This window comes from Phodopus roborovskii, unplaced genomic scaffold (assembly GCF_943737965.1).
Source record: "Phodopus roborovskii unplaced genomic scaffold, PHOROB, whole genome shotgun sequence".
NCBI classification, from domain to species: domain Eukaryota; kingdom Metazoa; phylum Chordata; class Mammalia; order Rodentia; family Cricetidae; genus Phodopus; species Phodopus roborovskii.
This window is the reverse complement of record NW_026125295.1, coordinates 31,363,998-31,376,111: the sequence shown is the minus strand read 5'-3', so window position 1 is coordinate 31,376,111 and position 12,114 is coordinate 31,363,998. Positions and strand designations below refer to the sequence as shown.

The 12,114-nt window shown below is 41.5% G+C and overlaps 1 long non-coding RNA gene and 1 other non-coding gene across 4 annotated transcripts; both read right to left on the bottom strand.

The window, feature by feature from the left end:
- Window positions 1-8,119: 8,119 nt before the first annotated feature.
- LOC127238819 (uncharacterized) lies at window positions 8,120-9,434 on the bottom strand. 3 transcript variants are annotated; one of them, XR_007835940.1, is made up of 4 exons: window positions 9,318-9,434; window positions 9,160-9,237; window positions 8,806-8,866; window positions 8,120-8,608 (listed from the first exon to the last, which is right to left on the bottom strand). It is a non-coding gene; the product is annotated as an uncharacterized LOC127238819 (long non-coding RNA). The 3 variants fall into 3 exon arrangements; XR_007835938.1 differs by having other exon boundaries at window positions 8,806-8,869; window positions 9,318-9,432; XR_007835939.1 differs by lacking the exon at window positions 9,160-9,237 and having other exon boundaries at window positions 8,806-8,869; window positions 9,318-9,422.
- On the bottom strand, window positions 8,680-8,751 carry LOC127213594 (small nucleolar RNA SNORD50). Its single transcript, XR_007833659.1, has one exon. It is a non-coding gene; the product is annotated as a small nucleolar RNA SNORD50 (small nucleolar RNA).
- Window positions 9,435-12,114: the final 2,680 nt, after the last annotated feature.

Genomic DNA, 12,114 nt, shown 5'->3' with positions numbered 1-12,114 from the left:
TTGAGCCCATGAATCTGAAACTAGCCTATGGGGCATGTGAAGAAATCTAAAATAATAATAATAATAATAAAACAGAACAAAAATCTCTGGGGGGGAGGTATGTAGCTCAGTAGTAGAGCACTTGACCATCATGTATCTGGGTTCATTGCTGATAGTATCAAAAATAAAATACAATAATCTTGTACCTTTCTTTCTTTCTTTTTTTTTTTTTTTTTTTTTTTTTTTTGAGAGAGGGCTTCTCTTGTGTTAACAGCCCTCAGCTCTGGTAATCCTGGACCAATCTGGCCTGGCCTCAAACTCACAGAGATCTACTTGCCTCTGCCGTCTGAGTGCTCGGATTATACCAATATTCAGATAATTTTGTATCTCTAAATATTCCTCCCCATATAGCAATGACTCCAAATTTTATTTCTACAGCTCAGATCTCTCCCCAGAAATCTAGATTTAAATTTTTCACTGTCTACTCAAAATCTTGATTTGGATATTACATGCCATTCCTTCCTCAGAATATACTTTTGGACATGATGAATGTACTCATTATCCTAAATGTAGTAATAGTATCATGGGTATATACCTGTGGAAAAATTAATGAAAGATATATATTTTAAAATGTATGACTTAATGTATATTAATTATAGTTTATATTTAATAAGCTAGAAGACAAGATTAGTAAAACTTTTCTGACCTCATCTCATACTATGCCTATATATGCACACATATACACACATATAAGCATATATATACTTGTGTGTGTATATATGTTACTTTTATTTTGGGGGTGATAGCAGGATGGTGGTGGTGGCACCCAGCTTTAGCCCCAGCACTCAGGAGGCAGAGGCAGGCGGATCTCTGTGAGTTCGAGACCAGCCTGTTCTACAAGAGCTAGTTCTAGGCCAGCCTCCAAAGCCACAGAAAAAGCCTTTCTCGAAAACCAAAAAATAATAATGATGATGACGATGATATTTTGGGTGATATCTAGTGATAGTATTTAATTATGTAAGCAAAGTGTGACATTTGGATGCATGTATACCATGTGTAACGATTAGATCAGTCTACTAGCTAGTTTTTAATGTCAGTTTGACCTAAACTAGAGTCATTTTGGAAGTGGGAATTTTAAAATGAGATAATTCCTACACTGGTTTGGCCTGTGAACAAGCCTATGGTTCATTTTCTTGATTGATGTGGGAGGACTAAACTCACTGTGGGCTGTGCCACCCTGGCAAGTAGTTCTGGGTACTATTAAAAAAAAGCAAACTGAGCAATCTATGGGGAGCAAGCCAGTAACCACTCCTCCATAGCCTCTGCTTGTTCTTACCCTGCTTCGAGTTCCTGACCTTCTGCTCAGTTGGAATCTTGGCTTGCCCCTGCACGATCTGGAAATCCCCATTCCCATTTCTCTATTTTTTTTTTTTTTTTTTTTTTTTTTTTGAGACAGAGTTTCTTTATGTAACAGCCCTGGCTGTTGGCTGTTCTGGAACTCACTCTGTAGACATGGTCATTCTCAAACTCTCAGAGATCCACCTGCTTCTGCCTCCCGAGTGCTAGGACTGGTCTCTCTATCTTCAACTGAGTCTCTGAACAAAGAAAAGGTGCCAAAAAGTCCAATTCTGTATTCTTAGTGACTCTGGCAACTTCCTTCTCTATTGCTGTCATTAGACCAAATTCCCACCCAACCTCTCAGTTTTTGACAATACTTGGGCACAAACCCAGCTTGTGGAGAACATGTCATCATCTCATGCCTCCAACCTATAAAGTCTCCTTGCTTTAATTCAGGGTGTGGCTTTTCTGGCCTCAATTTTTGGGACTAGAGAACTCACTGGGGAGTTGCTTTGCTCAAATAAATCTGTTGTTATACTTTCTCAATTCAGTTTGATGTGGTTTACTTCATCGGCAGAGAAACCTATTATGGGGGAGGGGCAGAAAACCCATTACCTTGGATGATAGACTATGCTTCCGTACTGTAAGAGGAAATAAACCTCTCTTCCCAGAGTCGCTGAGTTGCTTTTGATCATGGTGTTTATCACAATAGAAACCCTAACTAAGACAATCAGGGTGATTTTCTGTCACCTCAGAAAATCATGTCTTTGTGCTGGGAACATTCAAACTCTATTTCTATTTTGAAACAGTTAATTGTTGCCAACTATGGTTATCCCACCGTGTTATATAGAGCATCACAAGTTATTCCTCCTACTCACTGCACCACCTAACCATACTTTCTGGGTTTGTTACAATCAGGTCTCAGGCAGTCCGTATATCTGTATATCAGGAAATGAGCTCAAGCTGGTCTACAGAAGGATGAATTGCAGTTAGACAAAGGCCAGCATTCTACAGGAACTTGTGAAACAGGTCACTATAAAGGAGTCATTTCTCTTACCTCTGGCAGAAGGGAGTAATGACTCTATATCAAATCCCATGTTGTCCTTTAGGCTCTTACAGTTCCTATTCACAAGTACCTGTCACACATTTCAAGGCTCCTACACTGGCATCCTGGTCCTTGTCACCTCCCCAGGCTTCCCTCCTCTCAGGTACTTTTCCCTGTATATAAAGCCCCCCTCTCCCATCTCTTGCTATCTCCACTATTTCTCTTTTGCTTCCCTAGCCCTGGTCATGCCCCCAGTTTGCTTCTTTTTCTCTCTACTCGACTTTCAAATGACTCTGGATAATTTCTCTTTCTTGTAATAAACAATACAATAATTTTCTACAGTAAAACCCTTTCCCTTAATGTAATTGTCATTTTTCAGCGGTTTCTTTACTGAGCCCCCAGGCATACAGTAACTATTACCATATTCCCAATTTCCATGAAGTAAGCTTTTTAGGTTTCCTATGAGACACAGGGACTTTAACTCAGTGGTGGAGCATGTGCCTACCATGTATGACCTACTGGGTTACTTCATCATCACAAAAAGAAAAAAAAAAAAAAATGAGCCAGGACTATCTGGCTCATTTCACTTACTACACTGATCCAATGCCATCATGTTCTACCAAATATTAAGATGTTGTGTGTTGTTTTTGCTTTTGGTGTTTTGAGGGAGCCCACTACCCAGCTCCCAAATAAATCACATATGGTCTTATCCTTAGTAATGAATACCTGGCCTTAGCTTGGTTTGTTGCTAGTCAGCTTTTCTTTATTCCAGACAGTGCTTCTCTATGCAGCTTTGGAGCCTGTCCTGCCACTCACTCTGTAGACCAGGCTGGTCTCAAACTCACAGAGATCCACATTCCTCTGCCTCCCAAGTGCTGGGATTAAGGGCATGCACCACCACTGCCCAGCCTCAGGACATGATTTTTTTTTAATTACAGCACTCACTACTTCAGTTTTATCCTCAGCCCCCCTTACTTTCTCTCTCCCCATTTGTCTCTCCTTTCCTCCTTAATTTGGAGGGAAAAAATCCTGTTCTCTTCCATTCATTAATTTTGTGTGTGTGCGCGCGCGCGTGCGCACACGTGTCTGTCAATGTGTGCCATGTCATGCATATAGAGGTCAGAGGACAAATTGGTCTTCTCCAAGTGTGACTCAAGTTTCCTTGGCTTGATAAGTGCCTTTTTTTTGGCTGAAGTATTTCCTATTTTGAGACAGGTGCTAAGTTATCCAGTCTGCTGTTCAGTTTTATTCCTTTTAAGATTTTGTTTGTATGTGTATATATGTGCAAATATAAGTACCCGCAGACATCAAGTGTGGGATCTCTCCTTAGAGCTGGAATTATAGGTGGTTGTGATTCACCTGACAATAGGTGTTGGGATTTGAACTCAAGTCCTCTAGAATACTCTTAAGCTCTGAGTTATCAACCCAGCGCCAGACCAGTCTCTCAGTACACCATCACTGTGCCCAGCTGTATTCTCTTCACTTTAGTTCAATGAGTAGCTTCATATGTGCAAGTCTGACACTTAAGCCTTTGATTCATAGAGTTTTTATTATTCAACCTGAGACTGGGATCATTTCCCACCCACCCCCCAGCACTTCTTACATGGTAGGCACATGTTCCACCAGAGTTAAATGTCAAGTCCCTGTGTCATTCACATGGGGAACCCAAAGAATTTACTTAATGGAAAGTGGGAGTATAGTAATAGGTACTGTATGCATGGGGGTTCAGTAAAGGTGCTTACTCTCTTCAGTGAACATTCCTGGTGCCTTTGTTGAAAATCAATTGGCTATAAATACGAAGTTACTGCGGGGCTTTCTATTCTGTCCTGTTGGTTAGCGTGTCTGTTTCATGCCAGATCCATGCCATTTGGTTGGATAGCTTTGATGCATGCTTCCAAGCCAGGTATTTTATTTATTTGGTTTTTTGAGACAGGGTTTCTCTGTATTGTTTTGGAATCTGTCCTAGAACCAGCTCTGTAGACCAGGCTGGCCTGGAATTCAGAGACCCACCTGCCTAGGATCTAAAGGTGCTGGGACTAAAGGCGTGCGCCACCAACGCCCAGCTCCAAGCCAGGTGTTTTATGCATCCAGCCTTGTTCTTTTTGCTAATGGTGTCTTATTACGCAGGTTCTCTATGGTTCCTCACAAATTTTTAGTATTTTTTTCTAGTTCTGTAAAGAATGTCATTGGTATTTTGGCAAGAATTTCTAACATTTTTTGTCTTTCAAGGCAGGATTTCTGTGTGTAGCTGACTGTCCTTGAACTAAGAGATCTGCCTGCCTCTGACTCCAGAGTGCTGAGATCAAAGGCATTTGCCACCACCGCCTGGTGGGCATGAACATTTTAACAATGTTGATTTTTCTTTTGTCTTCTTTTTAAAAAAATTAAAAAATAAAATTTTGGAACAGGTTCTCACTAAGCAGCCTTTGCTGTCCTGGAACTCACTCTGTAGACCAGGCTGGCCTGGAACTGAGAGATCTGACTGCCTGTTTCCAGAGGGCTAGGATGCTGGGCCCTCTATGTCAACCATTAATCAATAAAGTTGTATTTTCTCAGTTAAGATTCCCTCTTAAGACCAGAATGGTGGCTCATGCTTATAAAATCCCAATACTTAGAAATTTAAGTTAGGTTTGAGGCCAATTTAGGCTACACAGTGAGTCTTAAAACAAACAAACAAACAAAAAAGCAGGTAAGGGCTCTCTAATTTCCACAGGGCAATATAAGAAAAAAGCCATGAAAACAGAAGCTCCAATATACATCGCAAGAAGCAAGCTTTTAAAGTCTTAGTTCACAGGACACTTGACTGTGAAACCAAGTGCTGTGCAGATTAGGTTTCTGAGCAGAACTAATTTTAGAAAGCACCAAATGGTAGATTTTTACTTACTATAATTTGAGATTATCTGGAAGCCTGATACAAGGCATGGGCAACTGATTCCAGGTGGCTAAAGTTACTGAAGTCAGATATGTAAATTCTGCTCTCAACCAGTAAAACCAGTCTGAAACAAGCAAATACATTTCATATTATTGTAGTGAGGCCACATGAAAGGTTTTTAAGTTTTCTTTAGACTTCAGTGAGTTCTCAGGTAGTTCCTTAACAAGTTAACACTCTCGGTTACTGATGATAATATTAGCCTTTTTCTCTCTGTAAAGTCCTAGAATTACCACGAGCTCTGTAGACCACGCTAGCCTTGAACTCAGAGATATGCCTTCCTCTGCCTCCCAAGTGCTTGGATTAAAGGTGTATTAGCCTTTTATTAACAAAAAGAATTACCCAGTCAGCATCTGTAAATTAAGACTAGTTTTCCTTGCTTATTAAAATAATAATGCAGCCAGGCAGTAGACCACCCTGGTCTACAAGAGCTAGTTCCAGGACAGGCTCCAAAGCGATACAGAAACCCTGTGTGTGTGTGTTGGGAGGTGGTGAGGGAATGTAGGATGCCATCCAGTGCATATTAAAAGGTTTGAATTAAAATTTGTATAACTTTCAAATTTAGCTCCACTAAAATGCTTTTGGATTTGTTTCCCATTCAGGTATAAATCCTTCAGCCAACTATGACAGGGTGATTAAAAGTGCTTCTCTTTCAGAGTTGTCTCTAATCCCAGATTTAGATCTGACACTCTAAAAAGGCACTTACATTCATGTGCACTTACCACCCAACCCCCTTCCCGCCAATGTCTTACTGAAAATTTTACAGAAAAAGCTTTTTATAATTTCAACCCTACTGTTCAAAGGTTCTAAACCATACTATGCATGCAGGGTTCCTTAGGTCTACCTATATTGTCCCTGTACTTTAACTAGTTTTGACTCAATCCTTTGACAGAAAACCTCATGATGTGCATGGTAGCTCCTGTCTATAATCCCTACATTTGAGGCAGGATTGCCACAAGTGTAGTTAGCTTGGTCTAAATGAATTCTAAACTAGCCTGGTCTAGTGAGGCCTTCCTCCAAACTGACCAAAAGTTTATTTCTAGTAAGTTTGCTTTTTTTTTTTTTTTTTCCTTTTTTTTAAAAGACAGGGTTTTCCTGTGTAGCCTTGGCTGGCCTTGAATTTACAGAGAGCCACCTACCTCTGTTAGATTAAAAACTGTGCTCTTGATTTTTCTTGTTGTCTTTGGGCTCCTCATGTACAAGACTATACTAGAAGACCAATTAGAAGGCAAAGAAATAAACAGAAGGAACTGCATAGAGGTGAGAGGCTTTAAAACATTTCACAACCATGCTTTGCATTTAACTAGTTGCCAACTTGGATGAAAGGGCAATGTGCCTAAGTTTCTTAAACACCCACCCCTCCCTGACAGGGTTTCTCTGGAGCTTCAGGACAGGCTGGTTTTGGAACTCTAAAGAGATCCACTTGCCTCTGCTGAGATTAAAGACATATGGCACTTTTATAAATAATTTACTATATGGTACTGTTAATATTTCATCCTGTTGTGGACCTGAGGTCAATCAATTAAACACTGATTTCAAGACCTCAAAAGGTAATGACAATTTATAAAGCTTATCAAGACAAAGATTCAAGCAGGAGGTCAAGAACTAGGGAACCAAAAAAATCAAATATTGCCCCCCCTGGTTCAGCTATTCGTAACTATCAAGGTTATCTTTTGAGAACAAAGCTCATAAGCAAATCACTGAGCTCAATTCCCAGCACTGTAACATCCATGCTAATTAGACCAAGACAGGTAGGCCCCCGAGTTAAGTGGGTAGCTTGGTTCAACAGCTAGGACCTGTCACTATGTAATATTATCTCATGACTGCCCATGGGAAGTCATGAGAGGTTAGGGAGGTGGGGAGAACAGGAGGGGAGTGGGAATTGGAATGTAAAACAAGCTTCTTAAAATCTAAAATATTTAAAAGTCAGAGCATTTAGTGAAAAACTTAGCATCCTAAATAAACAGGAAAATAAGCCAACTAGTATTAAGATTAGAAAAAAAAAATCTCAAAAGACCAAAACGAAAGATCATAGGTTGGGAAGAATTCCACCCAAACATCATGGGACTAAGGCATTAGGCCAATGGTAGAGGACCCAAGACCTGTGTATTCACAGCCTTTTCAAATAAAGGTAGTATTCACCTTGTAGAAAGTCCAATAGTACCAGGAAAATCGGAAACCTACCAGAGGGCTGATGGGAACATAAAAACTAAGATAACAGGCTTAGGAATACCTTGAATATTAACTTTTAGGACATTGGGCCGAGAAGACATAAAAAAAAAAATCAACAGCCAACCAGTGTCTACTTTGTAAAGGCAACTTTATTTAGGACTTTAGAGTGAGCTGGCAGAGGCACAGCGGTATAAACCATGTCTCAAATGTGAACACCAGGTGCTTGTGCTGCCCGCCCTCAATCCCAGCACTTGCAAGGCTGGGAGAACCTCAAGTGAGCCTGCCTAGCCTATGCTTGAAGCAAAATCCCAAACTCCTGTGCTCAAAGCCTTGGCACTTACTACAAAAGGGTAATTTAAGTGCCACCGATAGACTGAGGCCAAACTGGCCATGGCAGGACACACCTAGACCATCATCATTAGAAGCAGGTGGATCTGATCAAGCCCAGCCTAACAAGTCTGCAAGAATAGAGAACCCACTTCCAAGACATTAAGTGGACAATTTAACACTTTAGAACATGCTCATTTCACAGGGAAACCTGATAACGTGCCATAATAGGGCTATTTGTCATCGAAGACTTAATTACCATGTTAGTATAAAAAGGGTTCTGCTGACTCACCACTATCAAAAAAAAAAAAAAAAAAAACTGAAAACGGTTGTTGCAATCGAACGTTTATTTCAGTATTCAGTGAACTATTGGACAACGAACGAAATGTGGTTCATGATAGAATTTTACAGTGACAAAAATGTCAACCGTGAGTTTCAGGATGGCAATTACCAATTAGACCAGATTTGAAAATGGACAGAGCTGGCAGTACTTGTTATCAAAGCATTCTACCACACGCACTAACAATCCATTAACATAAGACACCACCTGAACTCCAAACCCACCCTCAATCCCACCATTTTAAGCTAACAAGACTGAAGATCTATTCCTCATAAGAACTAGTATCAAAACTGGCATGCAATTTCAATCTCCAGCACTTGAGAGCCCATATGGATGGGTTTTAAGCCAGCCAGGGCTTGAAAAGACCATCTCAAAACACCCTAGTTAATACTGCATTTTCTTCTTCTGTATGCCTTTTCTGGATGTGTGTTCCCTACATCCAATTTTCATACGCCAGCAAAGCCTTGCATCACTGGCCCTAGAAAAGGAAGCACAGGGATTACAACACTACCGATACTAAAACAAAAAACAATGCTTTTATAATGGTCCATCTCAGAAGCCAGATCCGTAATTTTGTTTTTTCAACAGGAATTCAGGTTCGGGATAGGATCATCATAGATCAGACCATGGATAGTTAAGTTAAAAAAAAAAAAAAAAAAAAAAAACTTCACTCACATGCATCCCCAGGAGCTCTAGTAACTGTTACAGAGCTGGCATCTCCACGCACTGGCATTCACTGCTGGTAGAAAAAATAAAAGTACCATGACATCATCTACTTAAAGCACCCTACGTAACTGAGAATTCCACTTTTTACAAATCTTTCTCCATGAGAAAGTCATTCACGATTGCTTAGGTAAATTATGACTTACAGTATTTTAATTAACACTTATAGCCACTCCAAATAAAGCCTAAGGTAAACAATGCATTAATATACATCTACAAGTGAAGCAGCTGGTCAGCATAACTATACAAGTTACATTTTACAGCGTAGACCAGATGCGTTGTATACTCATGTAGCCTTATACACACCTTTTAAAACAGTCAGGTCTTAAGCAAGTTAATATCTGCTATTAATTCCCTCGGATGGTTTAGTCCTCTCTCCTCCATCTAATGAAAAGAAGCAACATTTTAAGCATCACAGCACTTTCTACTCCTTCAATTAATAAACGAAGTTGCATCACCCTCACCTGGGCATCTGTTTGCAACCGCTTCAAAGACCCAGGAAATGACGGCGTCATTGTTCCTGTGAAAGGAGTAATGTGCATTCAGTCGTCTCTTGGGCGACACCAGCATCTTAATGAACAGCATGAAACTCATATAACCTTCCTCCGCTAGTCCTTAGCATCAGAACTCAACACGCTGGGGTTAAGGAACTAGACCCCCGAGGCCATGAGCCAGGCCGCTAAGCTCCATCTCCTAGGGCCTACGCGCCAATCCCGCCGTCTCCCATTGTAGATGCGCACTTCCCCAAATAAATCTTCAACTGCACTAACTTCAAACCTCCGAGGCTGTTCCACAAAACAGAAGCCTCCCGTTTTACTCTGAGCTAACCGTATTTCGCTTGGTCATTGCCCTCCCTCCCCCTTTCCCCCCCCAAATCATCCCACCGACTTACAGAGACAGAGGATCAGCTTCCCGACGTAAAAGAACGAGCCCGGCCGCCTGCAGCTCCCTTTATAGCCTCCGTGGAGCGAGACCGAGGCTGCCCCTCCCTCTCACCCCGATTGGATGCGAAGCCGTGTGGGGGCGTGGTCTTTCCCTGCGGCCGCGCGTGGGAGCGCGCGCCGTGCCTCTTTTCTTCCGGGCCATCATGGGGCGTGGTGCGCGCGCCCCCCCAGCTCGCCGCGTGCTCGTCCATCTCTGAGCGCGTCCCCGTCGGTACGCTGCCACCCGTCTTTTCCGAGTATGTCGGGCGGCTCGGCTCTACGTGGCGTGGGAGTGGCGCCGGAATTCAAACTAACAGCCGCTGTTGCAGGCGAGGTCACCGTCTGCTTCGAGCCAAGTGGGCTAGGACGCTCCGTGGCTGGGAGCGGCCTTTACACGCGGCCGGTGATGAAGCCTGGCTGGCTCGGTGGCCGGCGCTGCGCTCGGTCCCCGCTCCGTCCCCAGCGGCGCAGCTCAATAGAGCTTGGCAGATAGAACTAAGCCGGTAAAAACCGGAAAGTCCTGCACTTATGCTTCGTGCACCCTGCGGGTACCGCATGCCAGCAGAAAGAAGGCCACGCTATCGCGTTCACGCCACCCAACGCCTGCTCAGGCACCCAGCCTGGTCCAGTCCCCACCCCACCCTCCATCCCCGTTACAATGGCACTAGTGACAGTTATTCGTGACAATCCTGGCAAGTTAAACACTCCATTTCACAGAGAGGAGGAAGCAGGTCAAAAGCCACCAGTTGGCCTAAGGTCACACAGCTGCCCTTCGCTATTTTAAAGCTTTCTTCCTACTAAATAAAAATAATAATTTTTAAAAAATTTAAAAAAAGAATTTGGAGCTGGAGAGATGGCTCAGAGGTTAAGAACACTGGCTGTTCTGTTCTTCCATAGGTCTTGAGTTCAATTCCAAGCAACTATATAATGGCTCACAACCATCCATGATGAGATCTGGTGTCCCCTTCTGGTGTGCATGCCTACAGATGCAGGCAGAACACTGTATACATAATAAATCTTTAGAATAATTCTAATGTCAAAGTTAATATTCAAAGATAATGCTTCAGTAGTTATCATGTATGACTATGGATGCATACACTACATTTGAATTTTTCAGCGTTTGGAAACTCGTGACTTTTTGGTAGCATTTTCCATTAATGTTTGTCATCAGTCTCCGATACCGTGTGTGAGGAGCACCTCTGGTTTTGTGCATCGCTCTTTATTTGGTTTAGAGCAGAGCCTATGGTGAAGTAGGTGTCAGGAATTGTATATGAGTGAATGAATATGTGTGGTAGCCTCAGAAAACTTGAATAATTGATTGAACTCCAGCAAAAGACAATAGTAAAGTCGAAATTTCTCCTAGGTGACAATAATAATTACTAGCTTTATGTTTTTTGTTTTTCCATAATGTTGGCTAATGTACAATATAAACTTATATTTCCTCACATTGGTTTGTTTTTTGTTTGTTTGTTTTTGAGACAGGGTTTCTCTGTAGCTTTAGAGCCTGCCCTAGAACTAGCTCTGTAGATCAGGCTGGCCTGGAACTCAGAGAGAGCCGCTTGCCTCTGCCTCCAGAGTGCTGGGATTAAAGTCAAGCACCACCACTGCCTGACCCTCACATTGCTTTTAAAACACCTTCCATCCATGTACGTAGGTTTTAGACAAGTAAATGTCCTTACATATCTGGCAATCCTCTCCCCAGTATTACTCTCAAGTAGTAACCACTATTAGCAATTTTTTTTGAAATATCAATGCTTATACAAATATATGTACAAATTTCATGTATGGTGCATATATACTATGGTGCAGCTAACTTATCCTTTTCATAAATATGACAAATATTTTTCCATATCACTATATAGAGCTGACATTTTTATAGCCAGCATGATATTCACTGTTCAGTTGGATGTACCAATTTAATCAATTTCCAATTTTTCACCATTGACAACAGCACACAATAATAATAAAATTAAAATTCAGCCAGGTAGCAGTTATGCATACCTTTAGTCCCAGTATTCAGGAGGCAGAGACAGGGATTTCTGTGAGTTCAAGACTAGCTTGGTCTAAGGTGTAAGTCCCATAGAGAAGCCCTGTCTCAAAAATAAATAAACAAATTCATTAAATTAAAAAAAAAAAAAACAAAAAAGAAAAAGCAAAAACAGAAGGAAATCCAGAAAGGTGAACTGAGGGAAGTCGTCCTCACACTTAAAATAGTCAAGCAATTTGCTATCAAGTATTTGAAGTGATTTAATAATAACTGGATGATGGTTAAGTATTTAAATTAAGTGTCCTTGAAGAGTTCATTATGCTGGCAGGGCGGTGGTGGCACACAGCTTTT